This window comes from Sparus aurata, chromosome 2, assembly GCF_900880675.1.
Source record: "Sparus aurata chromosome 2, fSpaAur1.1, whole genome shotgun sequence".
NCBI classification, from domain to species: domain Eukaryota; kingdom Metazoa; phylum Chordata; class Actinopteri; order Spariformes; family Sparidae; genus Sparus; species Sparus aurata.
In genome coordinates this window covers 3,262,353-3,284,188 of record NC_044188.1, presented here as the reverse complement: position 1 = coordinate 3,284,188, position 21,836 = coordinate 3,262,353, and the positions used below count along the sequence as shown (strand labels likewise).

Here is a 21,836-nt window from a genome sequence, read left to right as displayed (position 1 = left end):
GATTGAATCACAAGTCTGCTTCTTTCACTTTAACCAAGAGAGACAGAGAAAAACAATGAGGTGTCAGATCTCCGGGGTTCAGAGGTCTGCAGAGAAAACCTCAACATGAGTCACAAGACAAAGAGGTGAAGGTCAGAAAACACTGTTTTTTTAATGAGAAGAGATAAAAAAGACATAGCAGAGAGTCCTGTGATTGGTTAGCTTACGAGGAGACAACGTTCTGCTTAGTATGTCATCAACAGAGAATAAAAGAGTTTAATTATTTGGCCTGAAAAGCTCAAATTGGAAGCCGTAAAAGGCCAAGAATCAATCACGCCTCAGCTGCCACGATGGCGCTAACCAGCCTGAAGACGATGAGCGTCATATTGAGGAATCCTCAACACGATCGCTTCATCAGAGTGTGTGAGAGAGCATGAACTCGCATTGTGCTTTAACGTATCGTTACCATGTAAATGTTTATTGCACAAAGTAATGGCTGTAGAATAATGACTCCATCTGCGGTTAGACTGGATCCCCATCAACTCTCATTTCAAGCTCTCTTCTGTCTGCTGCCGCTACAAAACCTCCCAGGAAGACGAGCGCTGGCAGCCTTCCTATCTGCTTTCATGTCTCCATTATGGACTCAGTGAATGATTACACCCATGTGTTGTTGGTAGCTGTATGAGTTGTATGTATACAGAAAGGAAATGGTCTTTGCAACAGCAGTCGAGCAATAAAACAACTCGGAAACGCAAGTGGAGGAAAGCTTGTCTCCGCTTAAAACAGCCTAGTTCTTGAATATTGTTGGCTGTGTTATTATTTTCACATGCAGCTGGAGGACAGTAAAGTTGATTTCTAACCCTGAAGCAGTGTTACATTGTGTGAGGGCGTTTTCTCACCGTCCTTGTTTAGTTCGGTTGAATCGAACCCTGGAGCGTTTACCCCCTTGGTGCAGTTCGTTTGGGAAGGTGTGAACACATCAATCTCACTCGGGTGCCGACCAAAACAACCGGTTCCAAACAAACTCTGGTACGGTTCGTTTGTGGTGAGAACATGATCCAACCTTGATCCGACCCAACTGCAGGAAGCATCAGTGCTTAACCTCGAATTTCCACCGGATACGTGTCCGCTGCGTTACGGCCCGATCACGTGTTTTGCTCCGCCGTCCGGTAACCCCCACCGGTTTATGGGCGCAGTACGGGAGACAGCTGGCGTCAGAGTTCCCGCGATAATCACACGATCACTGGCGACCGCAGTTATAGGTCTGTCTTATAAAAACAATACGAAGTGTTCCCGATCGAAGGATTAGCAGAAGAGCTTGTGTTTGTCTCTTTTTTCAGATTTCTGTGTGAGTGTTTTATTTTGAAAAGTAACCGGATGTCATATTGTTGTTGTTTCAGTGCTTGACTTCCTGTCTGCTCGGTGCTAAATTCAGCTGAGTTGCTGCATCGTTTTCGAAATTCAGACCAATTAGAGAGCAGTTTCCTCGCGCATCACACATTTTGGTCCGCTTGTAAATGTTGCTGTGTGAACACAAACCAAACTCGAGGCAACATGCAACATTGTAACAAGTTGGTCCCTGATTCGGACCGGAGAAAACCAACTATAGTGTGTTTACTGTGTGTTTACTGTGTGTTCACTGCACTGAGAGTTCACTGTGATCAAGTTATACGCTGACGACGTTCTCTTCTCTGTTTCAGGGCAGCTGAACCTCCATCATCACCCCATGAGTTTGGTTTGGGTGAGTCAGCCTTTTTTTTAAATTTGTGTGGAAATAAATGGTGCCGACAAACACACACACACACACACACACACACACACACTGTAACTCTATACTTGTGAGGACTCACATAAGCCGGTTGATGGTTTGTTGACGATGCTTCGCGCTGCTTGACTGGATTTCTTTCTGAAAGATTTTCTGTGACAGTCCAAAGGATGTGTCTTTACGCACCAACAAAGAGCAACAGTGGTTAAAGTTAGTTTAGAAAATGGCGTCCGCTACCATGAACTGAAGACCGGCGTCCAGCTCAACACAGAAGTTCAACAGAACTTCAGTCTAAACGCTAAAACAAAGTCTTTCCTTCAAACTTGCTCCCGAAGTCTGAATCCAAGATAGCTTACACAAAAGGAAGCACAAGTTACTGTACGAGAAGTTGTAATGAGCAGTTGGTTTATGCATGAACAAATGTTTCATGGGGGGAGATCCAGACACACACACACACACACACCCACACACACACACACACACCCACACACACTACACACACACACACACACACACCAAGAGTCACGAAGAGGCTGCTTTGTTGCTGAAGCCAGCTCTCTCACTCGCTTTGCTTCGCTCTGAATACTAAACATCTCACTGCTGTCATCGGCTGCCAGGAAACCAACCACTGCTCTGTGTGTGTGTGTGTGTGTGTGTGTGTGTGTGTGTGTGTGTGTGTGTGTGTGTGTGTGTTGGAGTGGGTTATATTGTCTGTATTATGGTCTGCAGTTCCTTGCACGTAGTGTTTGTATGTGTGCTGAGAATACATACAAGTGTGTCTCTGATGGTCGCTCCATCACAGAACTCAGTGAGCCAATATGTGTGTGTGTGTGTGTGTGTGTGTGTGTGTGTGTGTGTGTGTGTGTGTGTGTGCGTGTGTGTGTGCGTGTGTGTGTGTGTGTGTCTTCCCTCAGGGCCTATGAGCAGAGCGCAGGGACTTGTTGCCGGGTACAAACAGGCTATAACCTCCACGTTTGAAACATTTGTCTCAAACCGGTTCTTTCTTTATCGCTTTGTCTTCGTTTATGTTGCTTTCTTTCTCTCTCTGCTCTTTATTGGCTCATTCCTTTTATTTCCAATGACTCACTCAGTGTTTTTGTATTCAGCCTTCGACGTTTGATACCCAGAAACTCTGCAAAGTGACTTCACAGACCTCGCTGGTGTTTGCAGCTCTCATGCCGAATAATTAAAGCAAATGTGACGACTGAGTGCCCTCACAGTGCTGCTCAGGAGGCATTGTAGATGTTTTTATTTTGTTCTTTTAGTTTTTTAGGGTGTTGCTAACTCATTTAGATCAGTCAGAATCAGTCCCTTAGATTCAGGGTGAGCAGACGTTCAAATAAACCTGATCGTGCATCTCCATCGGACAGTTGGATGTAATAACTCAATAATACTGAATGAGTGCAGAGACAAAATCACCCAAACCCGACTTCAGCTAGCCTGCAGTATTCCTCTCCGGTCATATTTATGGCAGCAAAGGAGGAAGTCAGCGCGACACAGTCTGCACAGGGAGGAGGACGGGGAGGATGGAAGGATGAAACCAACTCAGGACTTGAGACTTCTGTCGTGTCCTCTGTGGAAACAAAACCAACAGTGGCAACCACCATGTTGTTCTGTTTCCTCACCATCCACCTCCTCTTCGTCGTCTCCCGCCTTCAGCATCTTTCAGAACTTACTTCTGGCTGTCTTTCTGTCTTCCTGTCCCTGATTACAGAACCATGATTGCCCTCGGATCATAAAGACTTCATCTTTTCACTTGTTCTCCTCCTTCCTTTCCTCCATCGTTGACAGTGATCGGGCCCGTCGGCACCGTTCACACGATAATCTGTCATGTTCCAGATCGAGGAGCGAACGTCCGATGTGACGACTTGCATTTAGAATAATTACCTCTCCATCACCGTGATCGCGGCCGAGACATTTCATCTCCTCTCTCTTCGTATTTGCCAGCCTGATCGTTTTTACAGCCGGCTGAATAACCTTCTCCTCTTCACCGCCACTTTATTACTCTCGTTGTATCTTTTTGAATTACACCTTATTACCTGTGAGCAACGCTTCTGATGGGGAGTCTCGTTCGGCGCTGATGTGTGTGTGTGTGTGTTGGTTGGTTCTGGTAAATTAAACTCCTCTCATTGTCATTATATCAATCACACGGTTATTAACGAGTCCGACTGAAAAGACTCTTTGTCCCTGGTCGGTTGTTTCTTCATACTTTTTATCACGTAGGTCGAAAACACATTTTGATATCAAATGTGAAAACTGAAGATTTGAAAACGAGCAGACGACAAATGTGCATTCAGAGTTTTGTGGCCACAGGATTACCTTTCCATCATCTACCTCACTGTTTTACATTTTTGCATTATGACATTTGCACGATGACGCTGGAAAACCGAAACACGGACGAGTGCGTGCCTACAACTCCAGCTCTGCAGAGGTCGGGATCGATCAGAGCATCAGACACTCTGATAGATTTGACAGCGCTGCTCTCCTCCTCGGATGTCGGTCGTGTTATTTTCTCAACATGAACCTGTCATCTTGGATTCAGGCACGCTCTGTAGCTCTGTAAGTTCACTCGCCGCCGCTGTTATTGATTGGAGGGTTCTCTGGTGTGGCAACAGCAGAAATGTGACTTCATCAGATTTTATTGCTTCTTATCTTTATTCATAGGCCGACTTTTCCTCCTCAGGCTTGAATGGCTGTGTAGAAACAGCTGGATGGAAGTGTCTCTCTGCACATTAGCAACATGCTCCGTGGCTCCACCTGCACATCCTCCTCTTCACACACCTTCCTCACATCATCCCAGCGTGGTCCGCCGCAGGCTCCAGCTGTCCTTGTGTTTGCAGGTCCGCCCGGGGGATTTGAACCTTGTTACCTCCAGGGGAGAAGAGAAATATTTCCGTCTTTCTCTGCCGCTTCTCAACTAACAATCCAATAAATGAGTTTGACTGAACAACACGGATGGATGCACAACACAGGCTTCGAGTTACTGGATGGAAATGACAGAAGAATAATCAATAATCCTTCATTAGAAAGATCTGAAATCCCTCCTGCGAGCAAAAGAGACATAAAATCAATCAGGTCGGCTTTGGATTTCTGACATCCAGCTGTGGTTTCTGATTTCCGTCCAGGCAGAATTCCACCTTGCGTCCAATTTCACATCATGCTTTATACTTTTAGAGACAATTAACGTCATTAAACGCCCCAGAAAACATGCAGAGATGAAAGCAGTCATCATTTATTATATGTTTTCAGAATTACAGTATGTCTAATGCTACATCGTGTCCATAACTTCAATGAATCGCACCAGAAAAAGAGTGAAATCTGTTATTAAAAGCCACAAAGCCTCTGTAGAGACGACCGCAGCTCGACTGGAAACAAGCCGGACCGATTCAGATAACATTCAACACAGGACTGACTCATGTGAACTATTATTACCGCATTAGTGTAAATGTATTCAAATGTACGCACCTGTCGGCACGTTCATGAACATTCAGGATCTTTGAGCCCGTCTGAACCTGAATGTTCAGCTCACACCTGCAGACAGCGACTCACTCGACTGGATAATCATTCCTGAACGCTTCATTGTCTCCGTGGAGAATATTTGAACGGGCTGATAAACCCTCGACGCTTCACCAACTTCCTGCCTCATTTCAAGCTGAAGTGTCGACATCAGTGTGTGTGTGTGTGTGTGTGTGTGTGTGTGTGTGTGTGTGGTTAGCTCTGCTCTGTGTGACGTAAATCTTCTCGTGTCCACAGAAGTCGTCTTTTCTGTGTGTGTCGTCTCTAATGGCTTTAGCCTGCAGCGGTGGGTGGATGGCTGGCTGGCAGGAGTGTGTGTGTGTGTGTGTGTGTGTGTGTGTGTGTGTGTGCGTGTGTGTGTGTGTGTGTGTGATACAGTGATCCGTGCCGAGGATATGGCCGATGCCCACTTGAAGAGGAATCGTCTCGAAGTGTGTTTGTTTAAGACGACGTGTTCTCCTTCAGCCTGTCGTGTTCCTGTCCTCCTCCATCGTCTGCTCTTCACCTGGCATTTGTCTCGACCACACACACCTACACACACACACACACACGCACACACACTGAACACACACTATTTGTGACCTTCCCCTCAGTTAGCACATCCTAATAAGGTCAGGAGAGAGCAGAGATGGAACGACATGTTTGTCTTTGGCACCACTTAGCCTCGTAACCTCCATCGACACACACACACACCTATACACACACACACACACACACACACACACACACACTTGTAAAGGTCTATTAGTCGTCATCTGCTTCTGTGTCTCACATCTCCTGAGAGCGAGGCCATATTACTCGATTCGATGGTCGGTTATGACTCTGTTTCTCTTCTTGTGTTTGACAGATCTCTCACTGTTTCCGTCTGTTATTCTTCATCCTGACACTCACATGATTTCTCTCCTCTTTCTCCTCATGCAGTTTGTTTTCCCCTCACCTGTCTCGATCTTTAACTCCCCCACAGTTTCACATCTTTTCTCTCGTTCCTCCTCCTCCTCTGTCTCCCTCCGTCTCTCTCCTGCAGATGTTTTCTCTCTGACTCTCTGAACTCCAGGTTTCTCTCTGCAGTGCAGATTTGTCAGCCGACACCCAAAATCTCTCTTCTTCATCCTCCGTCCATCCCTCCATCGTTCTGGCTTCACCTCCGACAACCTGAGATTGAGACTCAGCGTATTCTTACATTAACGTTACACAGTGTTGCTTTAATTATCCACCTTGACGCACTGACGCTGGCTTTCTGTTGTTTCTTTGTACTATCACAGATGAAAGAAAAGCAGCAAATCTTCATTTAAATCACGTTAAAGAAGCTGAAAAATAATTTTAACTATTAATTATCAAAATATACAGCGACTGCATTTCTTTTGAGCAACTAATCGATTAATTAGCTAATCGCTCTGACGGTTTATTCATAGCACCGCAGCTGTGTGTGTGTGTGTGTGTGTGTGACTGCATGTGTGTGTGTGTGTGTGTGTGTGTGTGTGTGTGTGTGTATGACTGTGTGTTGTGTAACTTGTTATCTCTTGTATCAGGTTATCTTGTTAATCACTAAATGAAGACAGGCTCCAGTGATCACAACACACACACACACACACACTTAGACACACACACACACACGCACGCACACACACACACACACACTTAGACACACACACACACACACGCACACACACACACACACAGGCCTAATACATTAAACATATAAAACAAACCCCATGTTTGCTTCTATGGCAGCAGTCTTTGTAAGTGTGTGCACGTGCATGAGTGTGCATGTGTGGGTGCATGTGTGTATGCATGTGTGTGCATGTGTGTGTGGGTGTGTGGGAGTGTGTGTGTGTGTGTGTGTGTGTGTGTGGGTGGGAGCCCCTCGCCTCTTGTTTCAGCTCAGAAAAGGTGACAGCTGATGTAGAGCGTGATTACCGAGGAGCGGAGGTGGTGGTGTTTGGGTATTTGATAAGCACGGACACACACACGCACACACACACACACACACACACACACACACATGCACGCTACCGCTGCTGCACACAGTAATGAGGGGAGCATTAGCTGGCATGGAGGGGAAGGCAGGCCCATTGTAATTATAGAAGGCGCCTTAGGGTGGGAGATGGATGACTCTCAGTCACACACACACACACACACACACACACAGACACACACACACACACTCACACACACACACACACACACACACACTCACACACACACTCACAGACCGGAGGGAGAGAGAGAACAATGTAGAGAGGAAGGTGTCTCGCTCTGCTTCTCTTCAGTCCAGGTGGAGGTTCCTTCTTTCTCTCAGTATCGTCTTCCTCCATCATGAGAGTCCGTGTGAGAGACGATCACCTTTAACTCTGACAGATGTTCAGTGCCGCCTCGTCAGGTGACTGTGGTGTCCAGGTGTGTGTGTGTGTGTGTGTGTGTGCTGAGACACACCAGCTCCTCATTTTATCGTCTCTAATCTCTGATGTGCCACGAGGGGAAAACCCCAAAAGTAAATCCCTCTCAGTGCTTCTGAGGGGATGTGATGCCACTTCAGAGTTGAGCTGTGTTAAGTGAAACGATTATTTTGCACGCAAACACATTTTATCTTATCTGAGAAGCTCAACTCACAGTTTTACTGTTTTATGTTCAAGACTCCTGCGATGTTGATCGAAGGTGTTATAGTAATAGTTTATAACTCTGTAAGATCTCATTTTACTGATTTAACCCATAAACTACGAGGTGTCACACCTGCAGACACACACAGAACAGCACCTGCACGTTATCACACACACACTCACACACCTCGTTATTGCAGAGTTGGATTATGGGATGTCGTTTTGAAGCGTCATGCTTTAAAGTCCAACATATTACAGCCCGTCTTTAACGTCCGGGATGACGGTGCGCTGATGGAGAGCGGAGCAGCTTGTTCCTGTCTGCAGTCTGCGCTCGATGATTACGAGGCTGCTTTTGTCTCTGCTGTATTGTTTTTTTTAATTATCAGCATTCATGTGGTTTTATATATTTTTTAGATTTATTGTCTGAGAAATGCAACAGAGAGAAACTGCAGGCAGCACCGAACATTTACGAGTCATCAGGAATTCCTCGTTTGTGATGTTTTATACGTACAAAACTTCCATGTTGTTACATCGTTCTGATCCTCGGAGGAAAAGTTCTCACACCGTAGTGTTCTGCTTCCATGACAGTTTGGGTTTTCACCTCCATGTTGGGAGTTTAGATGATTGTAAGAGGAGTTTTCAGTCCACTCTTCATTTCATTCCGCCTGCGTTTCATTAAGCTTCACAAAAACAACAAAGCCGGTAAACGTTCAGTCGACACTTCACTGATTTCATAAATGTTTTAAAGAATTCATCCTGGATTTCATTTTGGATTGAATACACATATTTGATCGCCTGGTAACCAAACTCCAGAGATCATCTATAATGTATGAATGTGTGCAAGGAGCTGTTTACATCGACTCCACCTGAAGCTTCACCTTCCAGAAATGACATCTCTGGAGGAATCCAGGCAGCATCGAGGAAGATCGTTTAAGGATTTATCAGCAAACCAGATGCCCCACGCGGTGGATGTGACTAAATCTTCACCGTTTTTGTCTCCATGAAGGAATCGTGTGTGTTTACGCGTGATGTGACCGGAGCAGCCAGCAGATTGAAGCTGAGAGGAGAGCAGAGAGATTTGTGTTGAACATAAATCTGCTCAACATTTCATCTTTTTACTATCAGACGCAGAGATGACGAGCGACGGCAGAGTGAAGATCAATCAAAGCGTGTGGTTAAAAAACACTTTCAGCAGACTGTGAGGTAAAAAAAATGCGTTAAGCTGCAAACAATTGAAGCCGGACTATGCAGTAGCAGTTTCCAGACCAGATTCCTTCGCTGTTTTCTAGCTCTGCACCAGATTTGTGCTTATGTTTTTCGCTACAGGGCTCCCCCTACAGCTTCGGCGCAGATATTTCACTAACACTGTCGTAAAGACTTGTTGACAAGCCTCCCCGCACACCCAGTAGCTGCTACCTTACCATGTGCATCTGTTTTCAAAGAAGCCGGCCGGCTAAACAGCGGGACATATCGCATGATACAGGCGACAAATCATGCGACAGTCGAAGACCGATCTACGTATCTAAATACACAACGAGAACCTGGATTCAGAACAAAAACAAATGTGTTTGGTAGCAAGTGACTGCTACGCTAAACACCCGCTAACTAGCGAGCTAGCCATCAAGAAACCAAGCTAAACACATACAGGGCTCGCAATGAAAAAGTCAAGCAAACACATTGTTCAAAAGACTATCAAGTCACGTTGCAAAGATAAAGTTCATCCAAGGGTAGGCTACTTACAATTTCAACAGCAACACGGCCAAGTCGGCATCCGTTTTGCAGTCTTCGGAGTCTCTCATTTGACGCCATTCCTCAAAAGCTCGTCCTATGTTTACTCGTGTCTGGTCTCTTTTTCTGTCAAGCTCCTTCTTCTTCTTCTTCTGTTCCTCCGACTGTGGCTTCCCGGGTCTCTTTTTAGTCGACTGATCCATGATGAATACAACAGTTGCCTTGCAACTGGCAGTTTATATCCACCCGGTTCCATGTTTGGGGGCGTGTCTGCCGCAAAGCAGTTTCGAAACTACAATCTGACTACATTTTCGAGAGGCGATGGGATACTTCTGCCGACTCACATCCGGATTGAACTCGGACCGGTGGCAGCAAGTTGCATGCTCCATTTCTCCGCCCAGAAGCGCTAGGGGGAGTCGTAGCAGCCACCAAACGACCCAGAAAGTGTCAAAGAACCATCAGAACGACTCTCAGCCTGCATAATTAATGTAATTTTTGCTAAAATCGTTGCATAGTGCCTCTTTAAAGGAAATAAATGCGGTGAGGACACAGAAAGCTTCACTGAACCGCTGGAGGAGGAAACGTTTTAACGTGGCAGCAGAGAGACGACACAGGAAGACCAGGAGGGAGGAAGGACCCGCAGGAAGAGGAAGCAGGAGAGCAGAAATAGCAGGAACATCCTGAAGCGACGGAACAGAAAATGTTCTTTAAGTTACGCTCAGTTTCTCTCAAACAGGATTGAACACGACGTCCCGAGGATATAAATTAAACTCCGTCGTGTTTATGTGGTTTTTAAATTACTCTGGAAGTAAAAATAGATATAATAACTTTTACAAAGTTCCATCTGAAGTCTGTGGAGAATACAGACGTTTAAGGAAACTCAAGGTTGAATGAATCTCTAAGTATTATTTTAAAAGCCCAACATGCTGTGGCGCTCAGAGACAAACATGGATGACAGATTCCGGTTCTGCTCAATCAGCAGAGGGGAAATTAGTGCGAGATAACTGCTGAAGCAAAACATCTGTTCAAGCGGCGCAGACGGAGCGTGTCGGTGACTGAGCCGGTACCAAAGTGTCCAAACACCGAGGAAACACTGTTTTCACAGCGAGAACGCTGAAATTAAAGTCCGATGTTTGCAGCTGAGTCTGGCGGCGTCTCGTCATCCGGCAGCTCGTCTGTGTGTGTGCTCAACTGAGACATCAAACTAATTGTGTTTCAGCCTCGGCGTCAATCGCGTCTCAGTGAGGCGGCGTTCATTTAATGATGTAATAGAATACGTTCAGTCTTGACACGTCATTAAAAACCAGAACGTGCAACACTAAGTTTTATTTTTTGGCTGTTGTGTCGACGAAAACACGCTCGAGCACACAATGTTTCTCCTTTTCTAATTAATTGTCAATAAAAGACAGAAGAGGTGAGATTAATTTGGATTTATGGAGATTTTTAAAGTTGTAAATATTAAAGAAAGTTTGTCCTGATTCACTTCGTACTGCTCTGAAGTTTAGCGGTGTCGATGTGACGGCGCTGCTTCAGTCTGCGTCTGTGGATCGATGCAAATAAAGACATTTACGGTCTGCAGGAGCACAAAGTGTGGAGGCAGAGAGACGAGACTGATTTCAGTTATATTAAAATGTAGAATAGACCACAGAGAAATAAATAGATTTAAAAAACAACAAAGCTGCAAATCAGAAAATGCACATAAAGTGGATTTAACTGCTGCTCTGTGCTCAGAGCGTCACATCGTCCCGTCTCCAAGCAGAAATTAGTGTTTAAGAAGCAGCAGTCTGTCGGCTCAGAGAATCTATAAAATAAAAACTACCACACAGAGAGGAAGACTTCTGTAAACCACAGAGACGTCCAGGGCTGACATTTGTACCAAACCTGTCGCATCAAACTCACATTATCTGCTTAGAAGCTGAAGCTGAGGAGCAGGCGGAGCGTCTCCAGACGTTTAGAAGGCAACAAAACAGATAATTTAAGCCGAACCACGATGCGTTTGTGATGAAACCTGACCAGAGCATCAGCACAGCGCTGTGACGAGAAACAGAAACATGTTTTAACTTCTCTGAGAGCAGAAACAAACTCAGCGAACATTTATTCTTGTGGTCGCGTTGAGAAATGCACATTTAAATATTTTAATACACTGACTGGCTTTTGCAGAAAAATGAGAATTATAACTTTAAACTCTCACTTCTTTTCTCATCTGCTCCTTTATGATCTACATTTCCCAGCATGCACTCTGACAACCTGAGAGAATCACTCGGGGGGTGTCGGGTTGTTAACAATCATTGGTATTCATCCAGAGAAAAATCCAGCTCGTACTTCAAAGTGCAAAAAGACATGTTTCATTTTCTCCTCAATAAAGATAAGAGACAGATCTGAGATGAGATCCTCTCCAGGCGGCGGGAGGCGGCGGGAGGCGGCGCGGCAGTCGAGGGATTTGGCATCAGCACCGTGTTATTATACCTCCATCCTCTCCGCCGCGGCGCTGTGTGGCTTTCTAATCTCATCTAATGCAGTGTGTTCATTTGAAGTGGGTGATCCATAGATGGACCTGCTGCTTTTATAGACCAATATGCTGCAGAGAACAAATTGTTTTCAGCCCTCCATCGCTCTGTTTCCAGCGTCCGTTATTAAAGTACGCTCGGCTGAGCCGATGTCACGTTCCCGACGTCTTCTGCAGATTACGGCTGGATGTCGAGTAAATGGTTTCCACTGAGCCGCGTCCTCATAATCCATGTTTGTCATGCACACAGAGTAATTTATGGGCGAGTGTGTGAAGAAAAAGAGAAGATGGCTCAGTGGAATATGTTGTATGATGCATCATGTTTCCTGAATCACATCAGAGCGTTGAATCCTGCAGCGTCTTCACAACACAGCCGAGGGTCGACTCACTGATGGGTTCGCTTTTACACAACGTCTGTCTTCTCCTGGTTTTAAAGGAAATTTGAAGGATATGGACATAATTTTAGTCTCGTTATACCAACAGAATAAATGTTAGCTAAGTATGTTTCTGTAAAAAACACAGAAAAGTTCATTCTAAACATTTCTTTTGTTGCAAATTTACGGTTGAAGCACAGAAACCACTTTGAAGAAGTCATGGTTTGGGCTAAAAAATACCTGTTCTGGTCGCCACAGACACGTTGGAGTCGGCTCTGCTTCTGCAAAAAGAAATATCTAGTTTTGGTAGCGACAAATACAGATGGAAATGTCCTGCGGTCTCCTTAAAAAACCCATTTTCATATTTATAGTCTAAGAAATGCAACAGAGAGAAACTACAGGCAGCACCAAACATTTATGAATCATCGGTAATTCCTTAAATGCAACAAGTGCTAATCGTTTGTGATGTTTTATACGTACAAAACTCTATTGTTTCTCATACCGTTGTATATTTTCGAACACTGCAAACACGGATGAAATTCTCCCCCATGTATCCAGCCGTGTCACAAAAGCCTTGAACGCCCGTTTGGCAGCTTCGTCGCAGCGTCGTGTGTCGCAGATTGTGACTTTTTGACAAAAATCCAAACAAAAAAACTCAGTATTTCCCTGCAACCTGACAAAACACACAACCCACTTGTGCACCACTTCCTGCCTGCAGCCGCCTGTCTTATAGAATAAATCGAATGTGTTACATGCGGCGCGCGTCCCATTAGTCACGCCATAGTTTGATGTCAATTCGTCATTAGCTCTGAGGGCGCTGAGAGCTGGCACAGCTCGATAGATCATGTGTTTGGTAAATGTCAATTATTGCTCTTACCTTCAGGCCGCTAACGACAGCGAGAAGATGAGTGATGCTGCTGACCTCATGGCCATCGTGTGTGTGTGTGTGTGTGTGTGTGTGTGTGTGTGTGTGTTGTAAGGTTTTAATGCCGCTTTAATTAGGCCACTAAGAGTTAAAGGGATATTCCAGTGTAGGTTTAATCCATGGTCTAAATTTACGGAGTTTTATCAACCTCAGAAACGACCGCACGACAACAATACACTGCAGTAAATGGATCCAAATATAAACCGCCACCAAAAAGCCACAAATAATGCTCAGAACAGCACCAAACTTCAGCAACAGTACAAATAGGGTCTCAGCACATAGTCCGGGGCATCTAACCTCCGCTAGCTTAGCTGGATTTCTATTGGGAAGCTAAAAACAGATTTCAACTCTCCTCCATCAGCTTCCGGGTCGGGGAAGTCCCGACGCGACGATTACCGAGTGCGGTTAGAAACGCTCAATTCCGTTCTTTTCCCTGTCCGCTCTCGATAATAACTGTTATAAACTGGCAGGTAAGACACATATGAACTTTGATTGCTTTTCCATGGAGTCATAATCATACATTTTCATCCATGAGCCGCGGAACTCTACTGCACTCGGTAATCGACTCGTCGGGACTTCCCGTCAACAGGAAGCTGCTGTAGAAGAGTGGTAAATTTAGTCAGCTTTTCAGTAGAAATCCAGCTAAGCTAGCGGAGGTTAGATGCCCCGGACTATGTGCTTAGACCCTATTTGTACTGTTGCTGAAGTTTGGTGCTGTTCTGAGCATTATTTGTGGCTTTTTGGTGGCGGTTTATATTTGGATCCATTTACTGCAGTGTATCGCTGTCGTGCAGTCGTTTCTGAGGTTGATAAAACTCCGTAAATTAGCGGTCTGCTAACTTGATCTCTCGAGAGGGAGTCTAACACAGTTTCATGGTGATTTAGACCATGGATTAAACTTACACCGGAATATCCCTTTAATAATGCAGGCCGACACACAGAGAGGAGGCGTGGTGAGGTCGGACGGTGAGTCGCTGGTGTCAGATGATTTGCAGGCTTCCTTCACTCCACTCGCAGTAATGTGCTGACTGAAGCGCCGTCGTGGCCAATAATAAGAATTACTTTCCCTCTGACTCGGCTGCTTTGCGTTCTCGGCTGGAAGACAAAGAGAAAGTTGTGAGATTAGAGGGATGACGGAGGGGAGGATGAGATATTACTGTTGTCTGAATAACAAACTGAGGCTGAGCTGTGGGACTGAGATGTGATTAAATCTGTTGTCTGAGTGGTTTTAGTATCTGTTGTAATGAGCGACTGCAGCAGCTTCTCTACTTAAGCAACAGTTGGTAATGTGAATATATTATTGGAAGCCGAACCAGAGCGAGAAATAATTAGATTTCTGTGTATTTTCTTTATTAGAAAGCAGTCAGAGTTCAGTCTGTAGGAGGATCTCTGAGTTACCACAGCTGTTTAATCTACAGAACCAGTTTCATATTGATTCATCGGCTCTTCTACGTAAAAATACAGTTTTATCTGACATTTCCTCTGAGCCCAAACTTACACGTGACACACAACACGCTGTTTGTAGTTTCTGCTGCGAGGAGTCTCTCAATCAAAACAAAACATAAGATGTAAGAAGCAAGGGATCATGGGAGTTGTTGACAGGTGACAAAATGAAAACATCACGTTACCTTAATAAAATACACAACTCAACAAAATATATAACACAGGTGTAGTAGTTTTGTAGACGTTCAGGAAAGAGTTCAGACTGAATAGATAATTATTGTTGTCGCGTACGTTTTTTTGTCTGTTCTCCACCGCTGAGAATCTACAATCCTCATTCCAAAAAAAAGTTTGGACGCTGTGTGAAACACAAATCAAACATAATGTGTTATCACACGCCTCTTCTTAATGCTGTAGAACGCTCCATTCACTTGAATGGGCCTCTCCAACGTTCGGCGGTCGATTATTTTCGTATAATTGACCGTTGCTAAGCATATTTGACTGTCGTCAAGGAAAGTGGCCTTTTTGCCTCTGATTCACGTATTTCGTATCACTCCACGCTCTAAAATCTTTGCTCCACAAGTAGTCCGGTCACTTTTCACCGCAGCGTCTTCGGTCACGTCAGCTGATCTGTAGTCCACTTCATATCGGAAAAATACGGTGATTTCAACTCTTGGCAGAAGGCTGAGTTGTCGTCACCGGTCAAGAAAAGAAAAAGAGGAAAGCAGAGGGAGAAGAGAAACGGCGTCGGTTTGGCGAACTATATTTCTCTGCTGAAAAACACTATAAACGGTAACAAATACATTGTGAAAAGACACACTGTGTTAAGTTTTCTTTCGTGTTGGCAAGTAACCGTGTAATAAGCAGGATAATGCTAGAACGACGGTCACTATCGGGAAAATAAGTCCCTTCAGGACGACTCAGAGAATCGTCGTTCTATACATTATCCCTTACATAATTAACTTGTTCTTTTTGTCAAAGAAAGAAAGATTTAATGTGTGACCTCAACAACGTCATTGATTTTTTTTTAGATATAAGTTTGTCGAGAGCAACACAAGACTGTTTCAGGTGTTTAGTGATCCAAAACATTTAGGTAACGTGAGGATGGAGCAGGTTCAACACTTTATCAAACTCTTGATTGGTCGCCACAGACACACGAAATATCCAAGAAATATCCACTTTTAGTAGCGACAAATACAGATGGAAATGTCCCGCAGTCTCCTTAAAAAACACATTTTCATATTTATTGGTTAAGAAATGCAACAGAGAGAAACTACAGGCAGCACCAAACATTTATGAATCATCAGTAATTCCTGAAATGCAACATATGCTTATCATTTGTGATGTTTTATAGGTACAAAACTCTTTTGTTTTCATTCCAAAAAAGGTTTGGACGCTGTGTGAACATAGTGTGATAATGAACTGGTTCTTTTTGACAAAGAAAGAAAGATTTAATGTGTGACCTCAACAACATCATTGATATATTTTAGATATAAGTTTGTCGAGAGCGACACAAGACTGTTTCAGGTGTTTAGTGATCCAAAACATTTAGGTAACGTGAGGATGGAGCAGGTTCAACACTTTATCAAACTCTTGATTGTATAAACCAACTTCATGAATTCAGGCCAACGTGTCATCAGTAATCACAGATCGTTTGTCGGTCACATATCGATGTCTCCGTGTCTCTGACGGTGACGCAGCTCTGCGGGAGGTGCCTTTAATAATTTCTCTGTAATGTGACTTCACGGTCACCTGTTGGATCTCAGCAGGAGCGGTCTGCTTCCATTATCCTCCAGACTCATTATATTCACAACTGTGTACACACACTAGAAAACCACTTTTTATTAACCGTCCTTGCTCACATTGGTTTTTACAGATAAGCCATCTGTGAGGCCACCCCCGTTACAATCAGTCTCACAGCTTCCTAAATACCACCCAAAGACTCTGAGCCTACATTAGCATAAATCATCGGAGCGAGCGTGTTTGTGTGGAGCAGAAGGGGGAGATAGAAGAGACGGATTAAAGGATCAGATTTCAGGGAGCTTTTTGTTGTTCTGTAATCCAAACAGCTTGTAGAACTAAACTGATCCTGGCGTCTGACGCTCGCACTCATCCGACTGTTTCAACGTCTTTCACTCGCAACCTTTCATTTCCAGTGTTTACATAATGCTTCTCTGTTATGTCATCACTTTAATGTCACTGTTTTGGGTTTCCTCTGTTGAGAACACGGAAGTTCGTGTGAACACAAAAAAATGGGAAAGCTTACAAACACGTGACCTAATACAAACCTCATCGACACAGACGTTTATTTTTATTTCAGCAAAACACTTTTTTCTACTTTTTTATACCAGAAAAACGATGAATTCCTTTGTTTAGTGAACAGACACCTTTGCTTTCTTTTTATAGTTCTACATGCGAATATCATAGATTATAAATATATGAATAAGAGCCAAAGACCTTGATGCTAAAGTCAGTGTTTGTAGAGGGACGTGGCCCCAGATCCAAACACGATGAGGCTGGTAAAAGAACAAAAAGTGAGCTCTAATGATGATTGTCCAAAATACAAAATACAAAAAAGGCTGAACAAAGTATAAATCAGTAGAAGAAGACAAACAGAAAACACAGGACGAGGGAGGAGAAACACAAACAAAGAGTGAGAGGGAAACACAGGAATGATTAAGTGATGAAACACAGGCGTACGCAGGAAAAAGACAAAGACAGGAAGTGGAAAGCAAAATATGACACAGTCCTATTTTAGAAATGACATCAAACTAATATCAAAACAGGAAACGGATTGTGAGGAACAAAGTTAATGCAACCAAAACCCTTAAATGAAATTTCTTTAACACAATAATTAACGTTCTCTTTAGTAGACAGAACATTACTATGTACGCAGGAAAAAGACAAAGACAGGAAGTTAAATATGACACACAAGGATGTAATCTACAAAATAAAACAGGAAACGAACAACAAACCATCCTTTTTTAGACAGGAAACGGATTGAGAGGAACAAAGTTAATGCAACCAAAATCCTTCAAATGAAATGTCTTTAACACAATAATTAACGTCCTCTTAAGCAGACAGAACATTTAAATGTCAGCACAAAATGTTCACACTGAAGTCATCTGCACAACATTCACCGCCATCAAGCATCATTTGTTTTTTCCTGAGCAGCTTCTGGTAAATAGAGCATGATTTCCATTTTTTCCGCCTCGGGGTTTGAACGTCTTCCAGGATACGTTTTTGTTCCTGCTCTATTTCTCCCTCTCGTTTCCCGTCATGCTGCCACATCAACACAAACTCTCTCTGGTTTGTTCTGTTAAACTCTGGACTGACTGGAAGCACCAGATGAGATCTATTAACTCGTTCATTAATAATCCAAGCTGTAGATCTGAAGCTAAAAATAGGAGGTGTGCAGGAGGCGAGCAGACCTTCTTCTTCTTCTCTCAGTGTCGGGATGTTCCTCATTATCTGCCTCCATCTTCCCAACACTCCTGGTTTCTAATGCACCTCCACCCTCTCATCTGTGTGGTGTGGTCTCAGTGTGGATGTCTGCATAGTGCTGATGTAACCAATATGTCCGTCATCGCAGCTGCCTGCTACATCCCTCTCCTCTCTCCCAGAACGGTCCTCATCTTCTTTCCTCCCCCTCAGCATCTTTTCCTCCGCGTTTCCTCAGCAGCAGCTTCCTTTTATCTCCTCCGTCTGAAAGAGAAATCCAGCGTTCCCCCCTGAAATGTTTTGTAACTCCGTCTTTTTATAAATAGGATAAGCCATCGCTTCTCTTTCATCTGAAAAAAGGAGGTGAGGCAGGTTTTTTTCACGTGGTTTTCATGATTGTCAGATAACGTTATGCCTCCTAATTCCCTCTTTTCCTGCTTTCATCAGCTGCTCTGAGGTTTTCTTCCAGGATATCGCAATAAAACTCAAACTGCCAATGAATCCCAGCCCGCCTCCTTATTTACCTTTCCTCCTTCACTCTCAGTCGAGTTCTCTCCATCTTGTCCATCGTAAATGACTGGCTCTTTCCACACCAACGCATCCAGAACATCTCCCAGCTCATGTCCTAAAAGTTATATTTAATTCATGAGACCTCGTGGGATTCGAGCAGAATCCTCGAGCTGTTCTCGCAAAGACGTTTTCAGTTATGAAGTTAAACCCTCGGAGCTAAATTTCATAATTACAGTGATTCTTTGTATTCTGAACTTTTACTTTTTCTGCAACCAAATGTTGATTCTGTGTCGAACGAATGTAGTTTCATCACACACAGGCTTTAAACGGGCTTTAAAATCATCAGTAGATATTTGTACCGTGCTGAAGGTTTTTTATCTTTGATATCTATTGAGGCTGTTTTTCATTAGCACCAGGAAATGTGGGAGTAACAGCTTCCATTGGCTTTGTTTGTTGCATCTTCTTCTTCGTCTTTTTCTTCTTCTGCTTCTTCTTTGTCTTCCTCTTCCTGTCTTTGTCACCTTCTTCTTCTTCTTCTTCGTCTTCCTCCTCGTCTTCGTCTTCTGCTTCGTCTTTGTCTTCTTCTTTGTCTTCTTCATCTTCCTTTTCGTCTTCATCTTCTTCTTCTTCCTCATCTTCCTCTTTCTCTTGTTGTCTTTGTCTTCTTCCTTCTTCTTCTGCTTCTTCCTTGTCTTCGTCTTCCTTTTTGTCTTCTTCTTTGTCTTCAACTTCTTGGTTTTCTTCGTCTTCCTCTTCTCTTCCTCTTTCTGTCTTTTTCTACTTCTTTTTCTTCATCTTCCTCTGTCTTCCTCTTCCTGTGTTCTTCTATCTCTTCTTCATCATCTTCTTCTTCTTCCTCATCTTCCTCTTTCTCTTGTTGTCTTTGTCTTCTTCCTTCTTCTTCTGCTTCTGCTTATTCCTTGTCTTCATCGTCTTCTTCTTTTTCTGCTTCATCTTTGTCTTCTTTGTCTTCCTCTTCTTCTTTGTCTTCGTCTTCCTCTTTCTGTCTTTGTCTTCTTCTTCTTTTTCTTCATCTTCCTCTGTCTACCTCTTCCTGTCTTCGTCTTTCTCTTCCTCCTCCTTCTTCTTCTCCTCCTTCTCCCTCCTCCTCTTCTTCTAACAATGTCCCATCCTAGTAAAACCCCAGCTGTGGCCCCTGATGCCTCTGAGTTGTGTCACTGAGGGTCAAACCACAGTTCGACTCAAACATCTTTTCTGGCGGAGCAGAAACTGTCAGTCTTCAGACATCGTGGCCTCTCAGTCAAACCACAGAGACGAACACTTTCCTGGTTTTGTTGCAGTGAAGAATTCAACCTGACTGTCGCGGCGAAGCTAGACGCATGTGTCGCAAATTCTTCAATACTCCCAAAGTCATCATGTTCATCTTCTGACAGCGAGCAGCCGTCGTGGTGAGGAGAGGGACTCGCATTTCAAACAGCTTTCCAAGGTCACAATGTGCGAGCTGTACACATGGAGCAATACTGACAGAAGAAGAAGATTACTGTGGCTTTTTATATCTAGATGGAAAAACACACTCGCAACCACAACCTGTGGCGTTACGGTCTTCAGGAAGTGACCATATTTGGACAAGAGGGTGGAGCCATGTTATGTATCGTCTACTTTACTCTGAATGGGACCATAATTTGCAAAATGAGTCGTTTTTTCATAAGCTTACATACAATCAGACTTCTGTTTGCAACCAGTGGCGTCGCCCCCTGCTGGCCGTCAGGTTCGAAGCACTTCTGTCTTCAGTCCTGAACTTCTGTTTGTGCTGCTGTACTGTAAAATAAACCTGCGTCTCATGTGATGATTCAGCATGAACAGAATCCAAACAGAATGTGTAACGAGTGTTTACAACCGAGCCGTGCAGATAAAAGATCGTGGAGATGAAGAAGTACGACTTAAAGTAAGATACAAACAGCGGAGTGAACCGAATGTGGTCTCCACCTTCAGACCCTCCTCAGCTGTGAACACCGAGCGCACTAAATTATTCAGCATTGAGCTTCGAGCTGACAGAAGAAGCCTCGGCTCAGAGGAGCCGTCCGGGCGTCCCTGATTCATCAGACGACGTGTTCGTCACTGTGTTCGTGTCGTGATGGAAACTAACAACAATATGATTCTGCAGTCATTGATTAAATGTGATCAGTTTTATATCGATGCACAGATTAAATTTAAAGGGATATTCCGGTGTAAATTTAATCCATGGTCTAAATCACCGTGAAACTGTGTTAGACTCCCTCTCCAGAGATCAAGTTAGCAGACCGCTAATTTACGGAGTTTTATCAACCTCAGAAACGACCGCACGACAACAATACACTGCAGTAAATGGATCCAAATATAAACCGCCACCAAAAAGCCACAAATAATGCTCAGAACAGCACCAAACTTCAGCAACAGTACAAATAGGGTCTCAGCACATAGTCCGGGGCATCTAACCTCCGCTAGCTTAGCTGGATTTCTACTGAAAAGCTGACTAAATTTACCACTCTTCTGCAGCAGCTTCCTGTTGACGGGAAGTCCCGACGAGTCGATTACCGAGTGCAGTAGAGTTCCGCGGCTCATGGATGAAAATGTTTGATTATGACTCCATGGAAAAGCAATCAAAGTTCATATGTGTCTTACCTGCCAGTTTATAACAGTTATTATCGAGAGCGGACAGGGAAAAGAACGGAATTGAGCATTTCTAACCGCACTCGGTAATCGTCGCGTCGGGACTTCCCCGACCCGGAAGCTGATGGAGGAGAGTTGAAATCTGTTTTTAGCTTCACAATAGAAATCCAGCTAAGCTAGCGGAGGTTAGATGCCCCGGACTATGTGCTGAGACCCTATTTGTACTGTTGCTGAAGTTTGGTGCTGTTCTGAGCATTATTTGTGGCTTTTTGGTGGCGGTTTATATTTGGATCCATTTACTGCAGTGTATTGTTGTCGTGCAGTCGGTTCTGAGGTTGATAAAACTCCGTAAATTAGCGGTCTGCTAACTTGATCTCTCGAGAGGGAGTCTAACACAGTTTCACGGTGATTTAGACCATGGATTAAACTTACACCGGAATATCCC

General features: G+C 44.0%; 1 protein-coding gene across 1 annotated transcript in view; it reads left to right on the top strand.

Moving 5' to 3' along the window:
- Positions 1 to 1,679: 1,679 nt before the first annotated feature.
- slc8a2b (solute carrier family 8 member 2b) overlaps positions 1,680 to 21,836 on the top strand; it is a 104,734-nt gene continuing 84,577 nt past the window's right edge. The window contains exon 1 of the mRNA XM_030391644.1: positions 1,680 to 1,720. The gene's annotated coding sequence lies outside the window, so the exon portion shown is untranslated. The remainder of the gene's footprint in view (positions 1,721 to 21,836) is intronic.